Genomic DNA, 19437 nt, shown 5'->3' on the forward strand with positions numbered 1-19437 from the left:
TTAAGTTCTCATTTTTCCTGGAGACTTCAAATTTTATCATTGAGAATGAATGCTGTCATTTGTGTTCCTGGAAGTAGGAGGCTCACTTGTTTATTTTTAAGAAAATGTTCAAATACTCAGGTCAGAATAACAGTAGTTTGTCAGTGTGGCTTATAACTCAATCATACAAGTGGTTTCCTTCCTGACGATCATTAGGCTTTGAGATGCAGCAGAAATGTTTTATACATAATCCCCATTTAACCACATAGAATATTAAAAAGATTTAACAAAATCCAGAGTTGGGCTTTAATAAAATTAGCAATTTCTACCGCTTAATCAAGAGCATTCTTAAGTAAAACTGGGATTTTCTTTTCCTTTTTTTTCCTATGAGGGCTGGTCATGATGAATATAACCACTATGACCACTGTACAGTTTGATGCCCATGCCTTGATGCATGCTAGGTGCCAGCTGATCATTGCTTTTGCACCATCACTACATGTGGACACAGGAAAAAAATAGAAGCCAAATGACATCTTGGTCATTATTACTAAAACAGTTTTGACCTCAAAGACCCCTTGAAAAGGTTCCAGGTCAAACTACAGACCAGAGTTGGAGAACTACTGACCTCACTTAAGGAAATTCTCTCGTCTTTGAATTCCTATATACCTATTGCCTTTACAATTTGTTTGACACTCTCACTTTTCCTATCTCTTGTGTCATTATGTCAAATTAACATTTGCATTTTTTTTATTATGCAAACTCTTCATCCCTGATACCTGCAACTACCCAAGGAGTCCTTCTTCCTGGAATAAATCTCTCTGCTCATTTCTATTAAGCGCCCTCCTACCCAACCTGCAAAACCCTCCATCTCCTCCTCTAGAGTTAGGAGTTGCCTCCTCTGGGCTCTGAGAGCACCAGCCCACATTTCTGCAGTCACCTCTACCATATTTCCTTGTTTTGTATCTGCCCATATGGTGATTTTTTTCTTTATTATCAAATTAAGAGATGTCCAATGTTTAAAAAAAAAATCCTAACAACACATGAGGGAATGAAATAAAAAATGAGATAAATTCCAGTGTCTCTCCCTTGAGGTAAACATCATGAACACTCATGAATCCATTCAGACAATTCCGATTGCATTATGGTTATCTTTCCACATACTCTGCTTGGTTCCTTCAATAGATAGTCCAGTGCCTTGCTGCAACAAACCTGGTCCATGGACGAGTAGCATTAGCATCACCTGGGAGCTTGTTAAAAATGCAGAATTTTAGATCTCACCCTAGCATTCTTGAATCACAATCTGTATTTTAACCAAACCCATAGGTGATTTGTATGTACTGGTGTAGTGGAGACCTGGTATATTCACCTCTCATTCTTTATTTCGGAATATCTATCATTACTCTACTTTAAAAAATACCCCATTTCCAACACATGAGGTTGGCTCCACTTTTCCTACTACAGAGTTGGCTGTACAACTCAGGCAAGCTATTTCAAGTACTCCTTCTCTGTGAACATAGTGATTGGTCCATGGGTTGGTGTGGGTAAACCAAACCAATCAGAATCCTTTTTCAGAAACACCTGAATGCTGGGAGAAAGGAAATGCTCTTTTCGCTAGGATTGTTGGCTATAAAGTCAACGTAAACCTAAAATTATTGCTGGGCAGTTTTGGTGCAACACGAAGGAGAGCTCTCTGAAATGATTCTAAAAGAAGAGGTCAGAAGTCAGGGATGAAGAGACCCTCAATGACATTGTTTGAGCCCCTGGATCTAGCTCTGCTTGAAGCCATAGATCCTCATGATTTTCAGAAATATGAATCGATAGATTCTGCTTCATTGGACAAAGTTAGCTTGAATTGGCTTTCTACTTCTTGCAGCTAAAAGAGTTCTGACATGAGATGAAAGAATCTGTAAGGCCAAAGTATATACTTTATATTTTTGTGACCCTTAAAATATCTAGCAAGTGCCTTGAATAGGATAGTCATTGTTATTCATCATCTCAGCCTTCATTTAACTGAATCTCCTCATTCTATACTTTTCTAGAATGTTCACTGGTTATGTCAAATCTGACTCAAATGGGGCAACTGATCTTAACCAGTACAGGAAGGTGGATACGGTTTTTTAATTTTTTTAATTTTTTAAGATTTTATTTATTTATTCATGACAGACACACACACACAGAGACAGAGATAGAGAGAGAGAGAGAGAGAGGCAGAGACACAGGCAGAGGGAGAAGCAGGCTCCATGCAGGGAGCCGGACGTAGGACTCCATCCTGGGTCTCCAGGATCAGGCCCTGGGCTGAAGGTGGCACTAAACCGCTGGGCCACTGGGACTGCCTGGAAGGTGGATATGTTAAAAAAAGTTTTTTCACATTATATCTCTATCCAGTCTTATGGCTTCCCTGTCCATTCTTCTCCACCACTACATTTTATCCCATCTTCTGGTTCTTGAAGGAACCCTAGCTTTCTGTGCCACCAAGCCTTTGCACATGTTCTCACTACATCCTGAATATCTAACTGATAATCTCCTACTTGTTCTTAAAAAGCCTTTTAAAGATCACCTCATTTGGGAAGTCTTTCCTAATGCCCACTCGTTCCCTCCCTGAGATTATATTCCTTCTGGAATCTTTGTCAAGCCTTCACAAACCATATTAAAATTGCTTGCATATTTGTCAGGTTAGCCTACAAAATTGTGAACCCCTTGAATGCAGAAATTCCATCTTTCATTCTTGCATTCCAGCTTAGTACAGAACCTCACACTTAATAAGAACCCTTTAAATGTTTGTTAAAATCAAAGAACAAAAATAACAAGTAACAAAAAGATTTCAGTTATTACCATTGAACTCTGCCACTTATTTGTTCTGTGACCTGGGTTAAATCACATATGCTACTGAGATCTTGCAAGTCTTCATCTATAATAGTGTCTTCCTTGTCTAGTATGATAATGCCATAGAATAATAGGCAGAAAAATAACCTCCCCCAACGATGTTCATGCCTTAATCCCTAGAACCTTCAAATACGTTATATTACAAGGCAAAAGAGACTTTGCAGATATATTGAGAGTTTTAGACCTTGGTATGGTGAGATTTTGGATTATTCAGCTAGGCCTAGTCTAACCACATGAGCCCTTACAAGAGAATTTTCTTAACTGAAAAGCAGAGAGTAAGGCAGAGGGGAAGCCAGAAAGGTTCAAAGCTTGAAGAGTGCTTGATCCGCCATTGCTGGCTTTGCAGATGGAGAAAAAGGGCCATTAGTGAAGGAATGTGGGCAGCTTGTAAAAATCGAGAATAACCCCTGGCCAACAGCCACAAAGAAACAGGGCTACAGTCCTGTAACACATGGAATTTAATTTTGCCAACAATGTGAATGGGCTTGGAAGAGAATACATCGCCAGAGCCTTTAGAAAGGACGATAGCCCCACAGGTACCTTGACTTCAGCCTTGTGAAACCCACAGCAGAGAACCAGCTAGTCTAACCTGAGCCTGTACTTTTGACCTACAGAACTGTGAAACATTAAATAGCTGCTGTTTTGAGTCACTACATTTATGGTCATTTATTATGGCAGCAATAGAAAACTAACACATATGTAATATAACATTTTATAAACTAAAATGTCAGGCAAACATGTGCTCTTAGAATTTGATACTGTGATCTATTGGAGATTTGGGGTGAAAGAATGTGCTGAACCAATGTTGGATCTATTATAAGGAGGATAAGGGAGAGAGAAGAAAGGAAGTGATGTTGAAGTCATGAATTTAGTTTGCTCTTCAAATGTTTAACTTTGAGGTTGCCTCTTTCCAAATCCCTGGAGATTTGGCCTTCCTGCATACAGAGAGGTTTTATTAAAGCTCAAGTCCCTTGTAAAAGCTTTTAATAGCTTTCTTTTGAAAAAAAAAATCATCCTTAACTCTCTCTTCTGTGCTATTCCCCTAAATGCAAGAGAGCTCAAAGATACTAAAGAAACACAGGAGACAAAATTAAATCAGGGGCCCTTCTAACTCCTCCATTATTCAAAGCACTTAGTGGACTAGAAATGATTTAAGAGTGATACAACCAGACTTCAGAGTAAATAGTTTTTATTTTCCTTATTGGTAAGCAGGCAAAAGAAGATTCCATAGTCTCATTAGCAATGATTTTGAATTATTTTTTTGCCAAAAATAAGACAGCATCTTTCTTCCTGTCTAGTCTACTTTCTTTTTTAATATGGAGGCAAATCAAGAGTAAAGGGAAGGAGATTACAGCTTTATTACTGCTTTTATTGGATGGTTGTGACATGCCAGCAGGCTACCGGGTACTGCACAGAATATAGAAATGAGACCCTGACTACTTGATCTGTAATGTAAATGAAGCCCATCAGAATGTAATATCACTACAAGATTCAAACCAAAGCCATGATGTTTCTCGTAACTGCACTTGGCACTTGAACAGTTGAGACTCACAACATGCTTCATAAACAATTAATTATGCTGGGCTTAAATTTAATTCCTCCAGTGGATAGGACATATGTACAGAAGATGAAAGAGTCAGCTGTAACCTGATGCTCATTCTAATTCTGGATTGTAGGTTCAGCTAATAATAATCACAATAATAGCTGACACTTGTAATCTTCAAAACACCCTTTAAGGATTTATTAATCAACCATCCCACCACCCTATGGGAAAGATAAATATTATTCTCCTTATTAGTAGCCTAAGAAATTGTGACTTCAAGTGGAATGGTTTTTCTGGGGATTTCCCCAAAATATTGCAACTGGAGAGTCAAAGATTAGAATCCCTGTATTGACCAGGGGTAGACCATAAAGGTTACCAGTACCACATTATGAGACAAGGTTCAAAGTGGTGAAATCTACGGAGGGCTTCTGTTACTGGACAAACTGTCCTGGGGTACCCCTAGAAAAGAGGGAAAAGAGTGATGAATTGGAACACTGAAGTGCCCCCAGAGAAAGTCTCCCCCTTAGGGAATTTCCTGTAAAAGCAATGCATGTTTTCCCTATTTCTCCAACTTAGCCAGTCCAGTAATGCTTACTAACTGGGTTTAAAATGGAGGCTAAAAACCTCAGGGGTGCCTGGGTGCCTCATTTAGTTGAACATCTGACTCTTGATTTTGGCTCAGGTCAATATCTTGGGAATTTTTTGTTTTTGTTTTTGTTTTTTAGATCTCAGGGTTGTGAGATCGAGCTCTGTGCTTAGCGGATAGTCTGTTGGAGATTCTCTCTCCCTCTTCTTCTGCCCCTCTACCTCTGCCCCCTTCTCAAAAGAATAAAAAAATCTTAAAAAAACAAACAAACAAACAAAAAAACCAACAAAAAACCTCCAAGCCTCAAAGGTGACATAGAACCTACAGAAGTGACTGACTGGCTCACAGAATGTATTATTTTTAAGTAAACATAATTACAGTGCCAGCATACTTGTATGCTCTCCACTGGATGTGAGACAATATGTCTGACACCCTGGGTATTATCATGTGTAAAGCACACCATTCTGGGATGCCCTTCCACACCCAGAATCAACTCCAGTTCACAGCAGATGATGCTTCCTTTGTGGAATCATCCTCTGGAAGGAGAGCTCAGTGAGGGCGCTAGAGCATCTCTAATTTGCAGCGATCACTACAGACCTTTCTGCATTTCTCTCTATGCTGTCCTACCTCTTATTTTGCTTTCCTTTTAGCCTTGGTCTTTTCTACCATAAGTCTGGCCTTCTCATTCCCAAATAAGAGAAAATTTTACACTAATTTTCCCCTCTGGGAATATTCTTAGCTCCATAACTTATCCCTGTATCTAGTCAGATGTCATTTTCACCCACCCTTCCTTCCCTTTCTTTATATTTCCTCATAGCAAATATGACTCTCGAAACTACATTATATATTTGTCTAGTTACTCTTTGATTTTTTGAATCTCTTACTAAAATGCAAGCTTCGGGAGAACAGATCTATCTCATTTACTACTGAAGCACTTAGAACCTGACACATAATATGTATACAACATATTCAATGAACTAGTGAAATAATAAAATGTGAACTTGTGTTTGAGCCTCACATTGGGTATAGACATTACTTTGAAAGAAGAAAGCCCTGCCAATAAATTATGAACATGTTTCCATGTCATTTCCTCCATATATCTTCATTATTATTTTAATGGCTGCATAATGTGCCACCAACACCTAAATTTACTAAAGATCTTTGGTTTTTGGAAATTGAGCTTGTTTGCAATTTTTTCTTTTCTTTTTCTTTTTTTTTTAAGATTTTATTTATTTATTCATGAGAGACACAGGGAGAGGCAAAGACATAGGCAAAGGGAGAAGCGGGTTCCATGCAGGGAGCCTTATGTGGGACTCGATCCCGGAATTCCAGGATCACGCCCTGAGCCAAAGGCAGATGCTCAACCACTGAGCCACTCAGGTGTCCCACTTTTCCTTTTCTTTAAAATATTTTTTATTATCTATTTATTTAACAAGTATATTTTATACATTTTTGATACAAGAATCAAGAAAATGGGAAATAAGATAAAGCACAAATTTAGAGATGTTTTTCTAGGTGGATATCCACACATTAATCAAAAATGTCTACCACTGCCATGATAAACCAGTTCCGGTGTTTCCCAAGAATGAAAGTTTAATATATATGTACATATGTTTTGTATATATGCTCATTTTTAAATACACATTTTTTAACTTAAATTCAATTAATTAAATAATGTATTATTCATTTCAGAGGTAGAAGTCAGTGATTTATCAGTCTTATATAATACCCAGTGCTCATGACATCAAATGCCTTCCTTAATGCCCAATGCCCAGTTACCCCATCCCCTACCCTGTCCTCTCCAGTGACCCTCAGGTTGTTTCCTATGATTAAGAGTCTCTTGGGATCCCTGGGTGGCTCAGCGCTTTGATACCTGCCTTGGACCCAGGGTTGATCTTGGAGTCCCAGGATCAAGTCCCACATCGGGCTCCCTGCATGGAGCCTGCTTCTCCCTCTGCCTCTCTCTCTCTCTCTCTCTCTCTCTCTCTATCATCTATTTATCTATTTCTGTGTCTCTAATGAATAAATATTTTTTTTAAAAAGTCTCTTATGGTTTGCCTCCCTCTCTGATTTTGTCTTGTTTTATTTTTCCTCTCTTCCCCTATGATCCTTCTTAAATTCCACATATGAATGAGATCATATGATAATTGTCTTTCTCTGACTTATTTTGCTTAGCATAATATCCTTTAGTTCCATCCATGTCATTGCAAATGGCTATTTCATTTTTTTTTAAGATTTTATTTATTTATTCATGAGAGACACAGAGAGAGAGAGGCAGAGACACAGGCAGAGGGAGAAGCAGGCTCCATGCACCGGGAGCCCGACGTGGGATTCGATCCCGGGTCTCCAGGATCACGCCCTGGGCCAAAGGCAGGCGCCAAACCACTGAGCCACCCGGGCCGTCCGCGACTTATTTCATTTTTTTTTTTTTTTGATGGCTGAGTAACATGTATATATATATATATATAATCCCGACAAGCAGGGAGTGGGACACACGTTTTCCTCGTTTGCCTTTTAAATCAAGGAGGGTTTTTGTTTCACATGGAAGTGTTTCATGTTTTATAAAAATTCTAGCAGTTTGCAGTGTTTAGATGCGGCCAAAGCTTTCAAGTGTGGGTGTGACCCGTTTCCTGGCGAGGACCTTGTCGCCAGCCCAGGGATCTTCTCTGAGCCTCCCGAGGGACGTGGACGGAGAAATCACAAGGGCCGACTGGTCAAGCGCGTCCTGGCCGCACCGGGGTGGACAGGCCGGGCCGGGAGCCACAAGCCTGGGTACAGGGATTTTTTTTTTTTTCAGTAGAAAAATAAAAATTTTATTAAGTGGAGAGGGGAGGGGTTCCCATTTTCTTCACCTTTCCCTAACACCCCACTCCCACCTTTTGTCCTGATGGGAAGCTACTCTGACTTATGGGTCATGGGGCAGGGCCCCCACACCAGGGAACAAGGTGGGTGCAGGGACAGGGCCAGGCCAAAGCAAACAGCCAAAGGATGGTTATGGGTCCATATATCACATCTATATATATATATATGTATGTGTGTGTGTGTATATATATATATATACACACCACATCTTCTTTATCCATTCATCTGTTGATGGACTTCCGGTCTATTTCCATAGTTTGGCTATTGTGGACATTGCTGCTATAAACATTGGGGTGCAGGTGCCCGTTCAGATCACTACACCTGTATCTTTGCAGTAAATATGCAGTGGTGCAATTGTTGGCTTGTAGGGTAGCTCTGTTTTCAACTTTTTGAGAAACCTCTATACTGTTTTCCAGAGTGGCTGCACCAGGTTGTATTCCCACCAACAGTGTACAAGGGTTCCCCATTCTCTGCATCCTCTCACAAATCTATCATTTCCTGACTTATTAATTTTAGCCAAATGACTTGTATGAGTTGGTATCTCACTGTGGTTTTGATTTGTATTTCCCTGGTGCCAAGTGATAGTATTTTTTTCATGTGTCCATTAGCTATTTGTATGTCTTCTTTAGAGAAATTTCTGTTTATGTCTTCTTTCCATTTCTTGATTATTTGTTATTTGGGTGTTGAGTTTGATAACTTCTTTATAGATTTTGGATACTAGTCATTGATTGGATATGTCATTTGCAAATATCTTCTCCCATTCTGTTGGTTGTCTTTTGGTTTTGTTTACTGCTTCCTTTGCTGTGCAAAAGCTTTTTATCTTGATGAAGTCCCAATAGTTCATTTTTGCTTTTGTTTCCATTACTTTTGGAGACATGTCTAGTAAGTTGCTGTGGTCAAGATCACAGAGGTGGCTGCCTGTTTCTCCTCTAGGATTCTGATGGATTCCTATCTTGCATTTAGGTCTTTCATCCATTTTGAGTCTATTGTTGTGTATGGTGTGAGGAAGTGGTCCTGTTTCATTCTTCTGCATGTGGCTAATTTTCCCAACACCATTTGTTTAAGCGACTGTCTTTTTTTCCACTGGATAGTCTTTCCTGCTTTGTTGAAGATTAGTTGACCATGGAGTTGAGGGTCCATTTCTCAGTTCTCTATTTTGTTCCATTGACATTATGTGTATGTTGTTTGTGCCAGTACAACACTGTCTTGATGATTACAGCTTTGTAATACAGCTTGAAATCTGGCATTGTGGTGCCACTAGGTTTGGTTTTCTTTTTCAACATTCCTTTGGCTGTTTGGGGTCTTTTCTGGTTCCATACAAATCTTAGGGTTATTTGTTCCAACTCTGTGAAATAAATTGATGGTATTTTGATAGGCCTTTCATTGAATGTATAGATTTCTCTAGGTAGCATAGGCATTTTACTAATATTTGTTCTTCCAAACAATGAGCATGGAACATTTTTCCATTTCTTTGTGTCTTCCTCAATTTCTTTCATGAGTGTTCTACAGTTTTCTGAGTACTGATCCTTTGCCTCTCTGGTTAGGTTTATTCCTAGATATCTCATGGTTTGGGGTACAATTGTAAATGGGATTGACTGTAATGTCTCTTTCTTCTGTCTCATTATTAGTGTATAGAAATGCAACTGATTTCTGTGCATTGATTTTATATCTTGCCATTTTACTGAATTCCTCTGTGTTTTCGGGCAATGTTAGTGTGGAGTATTTTGGGTTTTTCACATAGAGTATCATGTCATCTGCAAAGAGTGAGAGTTTGACTTCTTTACTGATTCAGATGCCTTTTATTTCTTTTTGTTGTCTTATTACTGAAGCTAGGACTTCTAGTATGATGTTGAGCAATGGTGGTAATAGTGGACATCCCTGCTGTGTTCCTGACCTTAGAGGAAGAACTCTCAGTTTTTTCCCATTGAGAATGATACTTGCTGTAGGCTTTTTATATACAGCTTTTATAATAATGAGTTATGTTCCCTTTATCCCTACATTGTGAAGAGTTTTGATCAAACAAAGGATGCCATACATTGTCAAATGCTTTTTCTGCATCTATTTTTTTTAAAGATTATTTATTTATTTATTTATTTATTTATTTATTTATTTATTTATGAGAGACACAGAGAGAGAGAAGCAGAGACATAGGCAGAGGGAGAAGCAGGCTCCATACAGGGAGCCCCATGTGGGACTCGATCCTGGAACTCCAAGATCATGCTCTGAGCCAAAGGCAGATGCTCAACCAAAGAGCCACCCAGGTCTCCTGATACACTATATTCTGAGTGTATTTTGGTCAGTTTGTTAGAAAAAAACTACATCTCAAAAACTGTAAAGAAAGAAAAATATACATATACAAAATTGAAATTAAACACATTGAAAGGATAAAATGTAATTGTAAAGGTGAAAATTTTAAAAAGACTTTAACAAACAGAAAAAAAGAGGAAGAAAAAAGAAAAAAAGAAGTGAATATGATCAGACGGGTGAAGAGAACAGAACCATACATTAGATATTAGCTGTATTTTGGTCTATTAGAAGAAACTGCATCCCAAAATTGTAAAGAATTAAATATATATATATATATATATATATATATATATATATATACAAAAAAAAAACAGAAAAGAATATAACAAAATGACAGAAAGAAAATAAGAAACTGCATCCCAAAATTGTAAAGAATGAAAAACATATATATATATATATACACACACATATATACATATACATATATATACACAAAAAATAACATTAAATACAATGAAAGAATAGAATGTAACTAAAAATGAAAATTAAAAATGCTTTTAAAAAAGTTGATTAAAAATAAATAAATAAATAAATAAATAAATAAATGGATAAAACAAGAAATTGGTTGAAAAAAGAAAGAGAGAAAAATTAAAATTGAAAGACTAAAGAACCACGAGGGGAAACCCCATGAATTCTACATGCTATATTCCCCTAGCACTGGAGTTTTGCAGTTCTCGGTGACTGGTAAACTTGGTCTTGCTGGATGTTCTCATAGATCTTCTGGGCGAGGGGCCTATTGCTTGGATTCTCGAGTGTCTTGGCCCTGGTGGAACTGCACCACCCTAGCCAGCGGCCAGGCTCAGTAATCTGCTCTGGATTGCTCTGTGTGGCTCTTGTTCCCTGAAGGCTGTCTGAGCCATTTTAGAGGCTGAGAGTGATAATGGCTCCCATCTCCAGCCCCTGAGCAGAAAGCTTGGAGCCCCACTCCTCAGTGCACCCTCAGGGAAAAGTCAGTCCCTCCTGTCTCCCTGGTCTCTATCCCCACTCTGTCCTCCCCCAACCTGTGGCCCAGCATTTCTGTCTCAGGCGCCTGACCCCATTTGGGATCTCCAAACCCTGCTGACTCCTGCTGCCCACACCTGTGCTGCTCCTCCCTCGGGAGAAAGCGGGGGTGTCTCACCAGTTCTTCCACTTGCTTGGCCTCTGCTTGGGGAGACTGTGCCATGCTTCAAGGTTTGGGGCAACCCCGGGCTGAGACACCTTCCCTGAGCTCACTGATTGCATCCAGCTTCCCTGCTCCCATGCGTGGGAACTCTGCTGCACTCAGGCCCCCTCCGTCCCCCTGTGACCCCGGGGTTCCTGAGACCACACTCTCCCACCTAAGATTCCACCCCGGCTTTGCTGCCTGAGCACCTTTCGGGCAGGGTCGTCCCTCACCGGAGCAGTCTTCTACAAGTTCTGATTTTGTGCTCCACTGCTCTATCAGTAGAGAGTACTGATACTCTCTGGTAGGGTGGCCGGCTGCTGGAGGCTGCCTCCCCCTGCAGTTTCTCTTCCCCTACACCACCTGGGGTTCCCTTCTCTGCACTACTGCCTTGCAGAAAGGAGTCACTTTTCTATTTGTAGAGTTGTAGCTATTCTCTTAGATCTCCAGTTGAGTTCGCAGGTGTTCAGAATGATTTAATAGCTATCCAGCTGAATTTCTGGGACCAGAAGAAACTAAGGTCTCCTACTCCTCCACCATCTTGGACTCCTCCAAGTTTTTTTCTTTTAAACTAGTATAACATAGGATGTAACAACGAGGAAGGGATCAGGGTGAAAAAACAAAGCTCCTCTGTTTTTTGGTTGTCAAGGGCTGCTCTGCCTCCTTATGACCCGGCTAATTCCTAGCAACCCAGAGTCCTGCAGCAGCCCTCCAAGGCCAGATGCTTTCTTGCTGCTACCTGGTTCCCATGTCTAGTCACCAGGGTCTCAGTTCCTGCCTGAAGATGAGAAGATATGGAACTATAAACATGAAGCATGTTCTCTGGCAATGTCGAGTCCCTTCCTACCCCCATTGATCAAAGGGGAAAGCACTAAGTTCATGGTCCCTCTACCTTGTGGTCTTATCCTGTGCTATATCCCTTTGGGAGCTAATCATGGGTAGAGTAATCTAATTACACTAATTTAGGGTAATGCATTAATGCAAGAGGTTTTGAACGGCCAAATAATTATCTGCTCAATTTGGGGCCTTTAGGAGAGATTATCAGGCATTGTGATTTCCAAAAACAGTTCTGGGAGGGGCCAGAGAAGTTAGGAGGCAGAGAGAGAGAGTGTGTGTGTGTGTCAGCCACTATCAAATGAGTCACATTATCTGGAAAACAGAGTACTCGATTCACAGAACAATCTAATCCAGTCAGTGCCCCATCTCCCCCCCCCCCCCCGCCCCCGGCTTCTCGATTATAGTATGTAGACTCAGCCATAAGGGTAGGTTAGGCCTGTCCTAAATTCTGCCCTCAGTTTCTTGACTGTTACTTAGCATGGGAGCAACTTTGAAGCTAGAATAGATTTTTGCTGTGAATCGATTTTGATCTTACATTCCTAAGAGACCTCCCCATTCCACAATGCATACTGAAATATAGCTTTTGCTCCTCTCATAATTATAAAATATAAGATTGCTGGGTCTATTTCCTAGAGGCAAACAGTATTAATCTGCATACCTGGAATGCTGTTTCAGTATTCATCTTTGTGAAAGCATCTGTAGGTTTTGTCATAAACACATAGTGTTTAAGGAAACTAAATTAATTACATACGCTTTAATATTGAAAGTACAAAATAACAAACCTTACCTAGAATGCATATTTTAACTGTCTTGCTGAGAGGAAAGACAGATGAAAGAAAAATGTGTACTTAAGTATTCATTTAATAGTGTGGATGGTGAGGAGCAAATATGTGTGGATGAAAAATGAATGCTATAATCAGATATTTGTGAAATAAATGAAATAGAAATATTTGTGACTAAGATACAAGTATAATCTCAGGAACTACTGAAACAAATATCATCACTAATAAGATATTTCTGGAGGCTCACAAAAATATAATCAATTTTTCAGTTCATAAAATTCCAAAAAATGGAATTTACATTTGCTAAACCAATTAACAAATTCTAATTTACACAGTGTTGATGCTTCTAATTGGCAGCCGTGCATTTTTATGAGTTTTCTTGTTAATCTCTTATGGTAATCAAACTCACAAATTTAAAATTCATTGGTGTTCATGTAACTAGTTAAAATTCTTAATTAAATTAGGGTGACTAAAAGGAAAGTTGTTTTAAAAGTAAAATTGTAAAGTGTTATGACTAATGCTGTACAAATTAGCATAAAGTAGGTTTGGGAGAATCATTCTGAAGACTTTGCAATTAGGAGCACCTGCTATTAGTGCACTTGTTAAACTTTTATCAATTAATCATTACTCTCTCAAATAGCAAGAAAAATTGAATGTTGTGAATATGAAGAGAGTGATTAATTGCAAGTGGCAAATTGCTGACTGGCTCCATTATTACCTGTGCTTTAAGGATTTTTAGAAATAAATGTCTATTATCAGTTTTATGAATACATAAATTATACTAATGTGTTCAGTACTGGTTGGTTTTCTGTCTTCCTTATTTAGTAATAATTATTTTCTCAAAGTTTTAAAGATGACTTAGAGAACACAGATTCTGTAATAGACTATTATGGCTTCATCAAAAACATTTAATGGTTGTATTATTTGATCTTACTCTCTAAATCTACACCATCCATATTTTCCCATCTAAAAAAGCATGGGAAAAGGGAAAAGTTGTTTTGTCATGATGTAGAAATCAATCCTTATTTGAAGTACAATTTAGGATTAAGCAATATAGCACTATGACTTGGAAATGTTAATTAATTCTCAATTTGGCCTGCTGTTCTAACCCAAGCATTTAGATTGCAAAGGGCATTTTTGTTAAGACTCATTTTATTACAAGTTAAAATTGCGAAAAAAATTTGATTTAGAAATGTATTTCTAAATCAATGTAGCAATAGCAGAATACCTAAAGTATTTGCTAGAATGTACTTTTCATTATTCCAAGATTCACACAGGGATCTCTAATGGTCCCTGAAAATCCAGAGATTATCAAGAAATGTGACTTTAAGTACCATGAAATTGCTATAGCTATTTATCTTAGCTACTCATAGATAAAGCCATATAACTGTTAGATGGAAAGAGTCTCAAATATAGGAAAGATTTCAAGTATATTCTAGATTAAAAACAACAACAACAACAACAGCTATAGAACATTGTTTAAATTAACAAAAAGTGTCGGGGGTTATTGGGGGGTAGGAGATGAACTATAAACCAAACCTTTAAAAATTACAAATTCAACCAAAAAAAAATATCAAAGCAGAATTCCATTCTTACCTTCAGGGAAGGTACCCCACACTGTATTGCCATCCATAAAAACTCTGGTATCACGAACTGCATCCTTACATTTACCTGAGCTCCTCTGCTGGCCCTTCAGATCATGTTTGTTCATGACTGCCTGAGCCAATAGAAGAAAGTCACTGTGGATGGTAACTATGGTAACTAGACCTATTGTGGTGATCATTTCACAACATATACAAATATCGAATCATTATATGTTGTACACCTGAAACTAATATAATGTTGTATGTTAATACTTCAATTTAAGAAACAACAAAATCACTGATTTTCTTCTTTAAAAAAAATTTTTTTTGTTCTGGCTGTTTTAGGCCATTTATATTCATTTTTTTTAAAGATTTTTTTTTTAAGACTTATTTATTTACTTATGACAGACATAGAGAGAGAGAGAGAGGCAGAGACACAGGCAGAGGGAGAAGCAGGCTCCATGCGGGGAGCCCAACGTGGGACTCGATCCCGGGTCTCCAGGATTGCTCTGGGCTGACTGATGGCAGCGCTAAACCACTGAGCCATCAGGCTGCCCCAAATCACTGATTTTCAACCAAAAGGTCCTGGCATGAAAAGACAGATCTATATCAGAGTTTCTCTATTGACATTTTGGACTGGATCATTCCTTGTTGTGGGGGGTCTTGACAGTACAGGATGTTAAGCAGCGTCTATGGCCTCTGTAGAATCTCTGCAGTTGTGACACCCACAAGTGTCACACCCTTGTAGAACCTCTGCAAGTGAGACACCCACAATATCTCCAGATATTGTCAAATATTTCCTAGGTGGTAAAATTGTCCTCCATAAAGAAATACTGGTCTAGAATGGTCTAAAGTTCTAGATAATTTTAATGTGGTAAACCAGGTATATTAGGCTGCCAGTAATGGTGTCCTTTGTCAGGTGTTGACAACTACACCACCTGGATTCATTTTCTAGTTCTTCTACTTACTATGTGGCTTCAGTTGTCTCTAAACCTTACTCTGTTCATCTATAGTGTGGGAATAATAGTGATTTCCAACTTAATAGAATGATTGTGGGGAGTAATAAGACAATGACTATAAGCACGTAACAGTGTCTGGCACATTATTAGTCCTCCATAAAAGTTGCTTATTTTTGTATTATTATTTTAGGTCCTTATTGAGTCACATTTCTAAAACTATGGAATCCTAATTGCCTAGACATTGTACTAGAGACAATTTATAAATAACAGTAGTAAATAGTAGTAATAATTTACATTTGTTTAGCCTTTCAGAGAGTCTACACCCTGTCACAGAGATTATTTTTAATATTTCCATCAAAATAATTTTTTAGGATCATTATGCCCAATAGTCCATTGAATATCATGAAGGAGGTCAAAAGAAATAAAAGTCTATTTTGGGGCTTCAATGAACTTAAAACCTAGTTAAGGAAAATAATCTACACATAAAGTCATTCGAAAAAAACCCAAACAGATGAAACAGTTGTTTCATACATATTTACGAGATTGCAAACTTGCTGAAGATAGTAATAGTCTTAGACACCCCTTTAATTTCCCTGCTGGCACTTTAGAAGTAGAAGCAGCTCCGTAAATATTGGTGAGATGAAAGGATGGTAGGAATGTCAGAATAAAAAATGTATTTTCTTCCAAAATGTCCCTGACTTATTACATGGCCTTGTTGAGGCCAGTTCTGTAAGTTGGTCTCCCAGTGGAGAAAATAATGATGCCTAATATCTGACATTTATACAGCCTCAAATAGTTTACAAAGCATTTTCATTTACATTATCATATCTTGTGATAATATATCATCAGCCCCATTCTCCTCTGAGAGTTCAGCAATTTAATTATTGCAGCTATATCATGGGTCTTGGCCCCAGAGTTTTCTCAGCCTAGGATATATTTCAGTCCTTAAATGACCCTTATTTTATAAGACTATGCTTTAATAATACCTGACCAATTTTATTATATATAAGATTAAGTTATAAATATAAGACCCCTTAGAATCTTTGTCTAATGGCACAGAATCATGGAACGAGGTGTAGCCCAAAGAATCAGTTTTGTCTTGTTCTTTTATGGATGAAGAGATACAGACCTATGGACTAAGAGAATTTCCCATGTTCTCGGGGAACAAGAGAACTGGCCAAGTCAGAATTAGAAGCTGATTACTCTTTTATTGTCTCATGGTATTAATCATTACCGAAGACAAAGGATTTAAATCTAACTCAAATTAGTCAAGCTTCCTTTGGCTCTGTGAAAATATTTCACTTGTAAGAGCATGTACATTTTTAAGCCTCTCATTTATTAACTCAATAAACTAATGAGCACATAATTTACTTAGCCAATATGGGCAGTAGTAATGTAATGCAGCTGACATCCTTTACTAGTTATTTGTGTATGAAGTTTAAGTGGAATTTCTTTCTCTTCAATTTCAGCTTTAACATCTAAAATACATTGAGGCAATCACCTTCATTTTAGAGAAAATTTCAACTATCATTAAGTGAAAATGAATCAAATATTTTAAGCATTCTGTGTAGCCATCATGAACTTTTATCTTCATTTTACTCTCATTTGATATTTTTGGAGACCAACCAACCATGCCACAAGCTTTTATATGCTGCTTGTGTGATGTAGCTCCTCATAGATTTAGAGAATGTGCCTCTTTCTTCTTTTGGACAAAGATGTGTAAGAGGTGGCTGATAAATATTGAAAATGTAGTTGGCTGCCTACTAAGACTTTAAGAGCCACTAACTAAAGCTATGCACTTGGTCTAATGAGCCATCCTTCATACAATTTCAATGTTTATAGGGCTGTTCATATAGAAAAGCTTTAATAATAGGTATGTACAATGAGAGATGAGTGAGTCAATCTGCAGTGACTAAATTTAAGGCTAGAATGAAGGATCTTAGTGAGTTATGTATGTAATCATTGGCGAACTATTGAAGTTAAACATTTGTCTAACACTTTCTGAAATTGGATGCACTTTTTGTGGTCAGATTTGGCTGAATATAAAGATTATGATCAGTTGTAAGCTTCTAAAGGACAGAGACCACATTTTATGCATTTCTCTATATATTAGGATGCAGTTGGCATTTACTAAATAAATTTTTAACTGAACCAACTCTGTCTCTAGAACATTAAGTGAACTATTAGCCCTTCTCTGGAATCTAAGGATGGCACAGCTTCCACAGAATCTTCTGCTTGCATTTTCACACACAACTATGTTTAAGCATATGGATTATGTATGTGGATGCTGATTGCTAAATTTACTTGTAAAGTTTCTAGAAGCTAGGTTGTCTAACATTGTGCCATTGAGACTTCCCACCGGTTTTTTAAGCCAAGATAAATAACCTCTTGAAATAGAAAATCCCAAATCTTAAACCAAATCAAGAGAAAAATGGTATTCTCAAAAATACCTGGGCACCAGGGCCAATGGCTGCAGTTGTCAGCAGTATTAAGACTAAGGAGAACAAAAAAAAAAAAAAAAAAAAAAAAGACTAAGGAGAACCTGGACAGAGAGAGATCCTGGTAGAATTCTGTAAATGAGATTATTTGTGGAACCCTCTAAATTTGTCAGAATCCATGATAGGCCATGTCAGGAAACAGACTATCAAAACTTGAAGAGGAGAGATCCATTTTATCACAGTCCTCAGGCTTACCTTTCTTAGGAAAAAACTATGGTTGGTGTTCTCCAATCCTTTGTCAATGCCCCTAAGGGAGAATAACTTAATGCCCCAATGAAGTATCATTCTCTGAAGGGCAATTTAACCAGCCTTTGATGCCTCTACCCTAATAACAATACTCATCTCATCCAGAAACTTTTATTATGTCTCCTTGTAAGATCTCACAAACACAGAGCTGGCATGTATCCAGCTTCCCTTATACTCTTCCAGATTGAGGAATTAGTTATCCTTACTGTCATCCCCCTCATTCAACACCATTCCCCTGGGTAAAAGTCCCAACATTTTCCAGGTACAACCAACTCAGCAGTATAGGTATCCATCCTTGAAGTTTCAAAAATGCAAACTCTTGCTTATAAATGTTCTCCATGGGCAAAATGAGATTGATTTGCTAGGTTGAAAGTGAGCTCTCCATCAGGAGCAGTGGGATCAGGGAATGCTCAATACACAATCCAACAATTTCAATGCTTTACACCTGGTGGGCTCACTTGCAAGTACTTTTTGCAAGGTAAAGTTTCTGTTATACATAGTCAGAATGTCATGGGTTCCAAAGTTAAGAAATACAATGGACTGAACTTGATGGTTATGAACACAATTTCTGTGTGAGAGATCTCAACTTTAGAGTATCCATCTCTCCAGAATCATAGGATTTGATTCTTTGTCTGTTGGGAGAAAATAGTTTTAGAGCATTGCCCATTCTTCGTCCTGGTTTGAAAAGACTTTCTGGTAGCAAAACAAGCATTTAGTAAAGTTGGGAGGAGCAATCTTAAAGGAACTGCTTTTGAGTTGGCTATCTCATATCACCAGAACATCTATTCAGTGTGAGCTTTTATGTGGCATGGTAGACGTAATTTGTTATAACAGATAAATTCCCTTGTCAAAGGAAAACACTACCTGCCCGGATGAGTTATTTTCAGTCTTGGCTGCACGTTAGAATCACCTGGACAGTTTTAAAAACTACTGATGCCTAGGCCCCACTCAAGATATTCTTATTTAATTGATCTGGGGCAGTGCAAACCCTTTAGTATTATTTTTTTCCTAATTCCCCAGTGAGTGCCCAGTCTAGAGAACTTCTGCTTAGATTTATAATCTCTCTTTGATAATTTTTAAAATTTATTTAGCTTTACAATGTTCTACAAAGATAATCTTCCCTGGAGGACTGAAGGGTAAGATTGATGATGAACTCAGTAATTTCCCTACCTGAAGCCATTGGGGAATGGATTGGTCATCACTTCCCACTGGGGCACTATTTTAGATA

General features: G+C 38.1%; 2 long non-coding RNA genes across 5 annotated transcripts in view; one reads left to right on the forward strand and one right to left on the reverse strand.

Annotated features, from left to right (window-relative positions):
* LOC144312225 (uncharacterized) overlaps window positions 1-14791 on the reverse strand; it is a 35204-nt gene extending 20413 nt beyond the window's left edge. The window contains exon 1 of one of the 4 annotated variants that reach the window (XR_013377692.1): window positions 14520-14791. This is a non-coding gene — a long non-coding RNA (uncharacterized LOC144312225). The remainder of the gene's footprint in view (window positions 1-14519) is intronic. The other 3 variants (XR_013377691.1, XR_013377690.1, XR_013377693.1) reach the window with 3 other exon arrangements.
* LOC144312228 (uncharacterized) overlaps window positions 1-19437 on the forward strand; it is a 113811-nt gene that overhangs the window by 4870 nt on the left and 89504 nt on the right. The gene's annotated exons all lie outside the window — the stretch shown is intronic.

The sequence above is a fragment of the Canis aureus genome, chromosome 4, assembly GCF_053574225.1.
Source record: "Canis aureus isolate CA01 chromosome 4, VMU_Caureus_v.1.0, whole genome shotgun sequence".
NCBI classification, from domain to species: domain Eukaryota; kingdom Metazoa; phylum Chordata; class Mammalia; order Carnivora; family Canidae; genus Canis; species Canis aureus.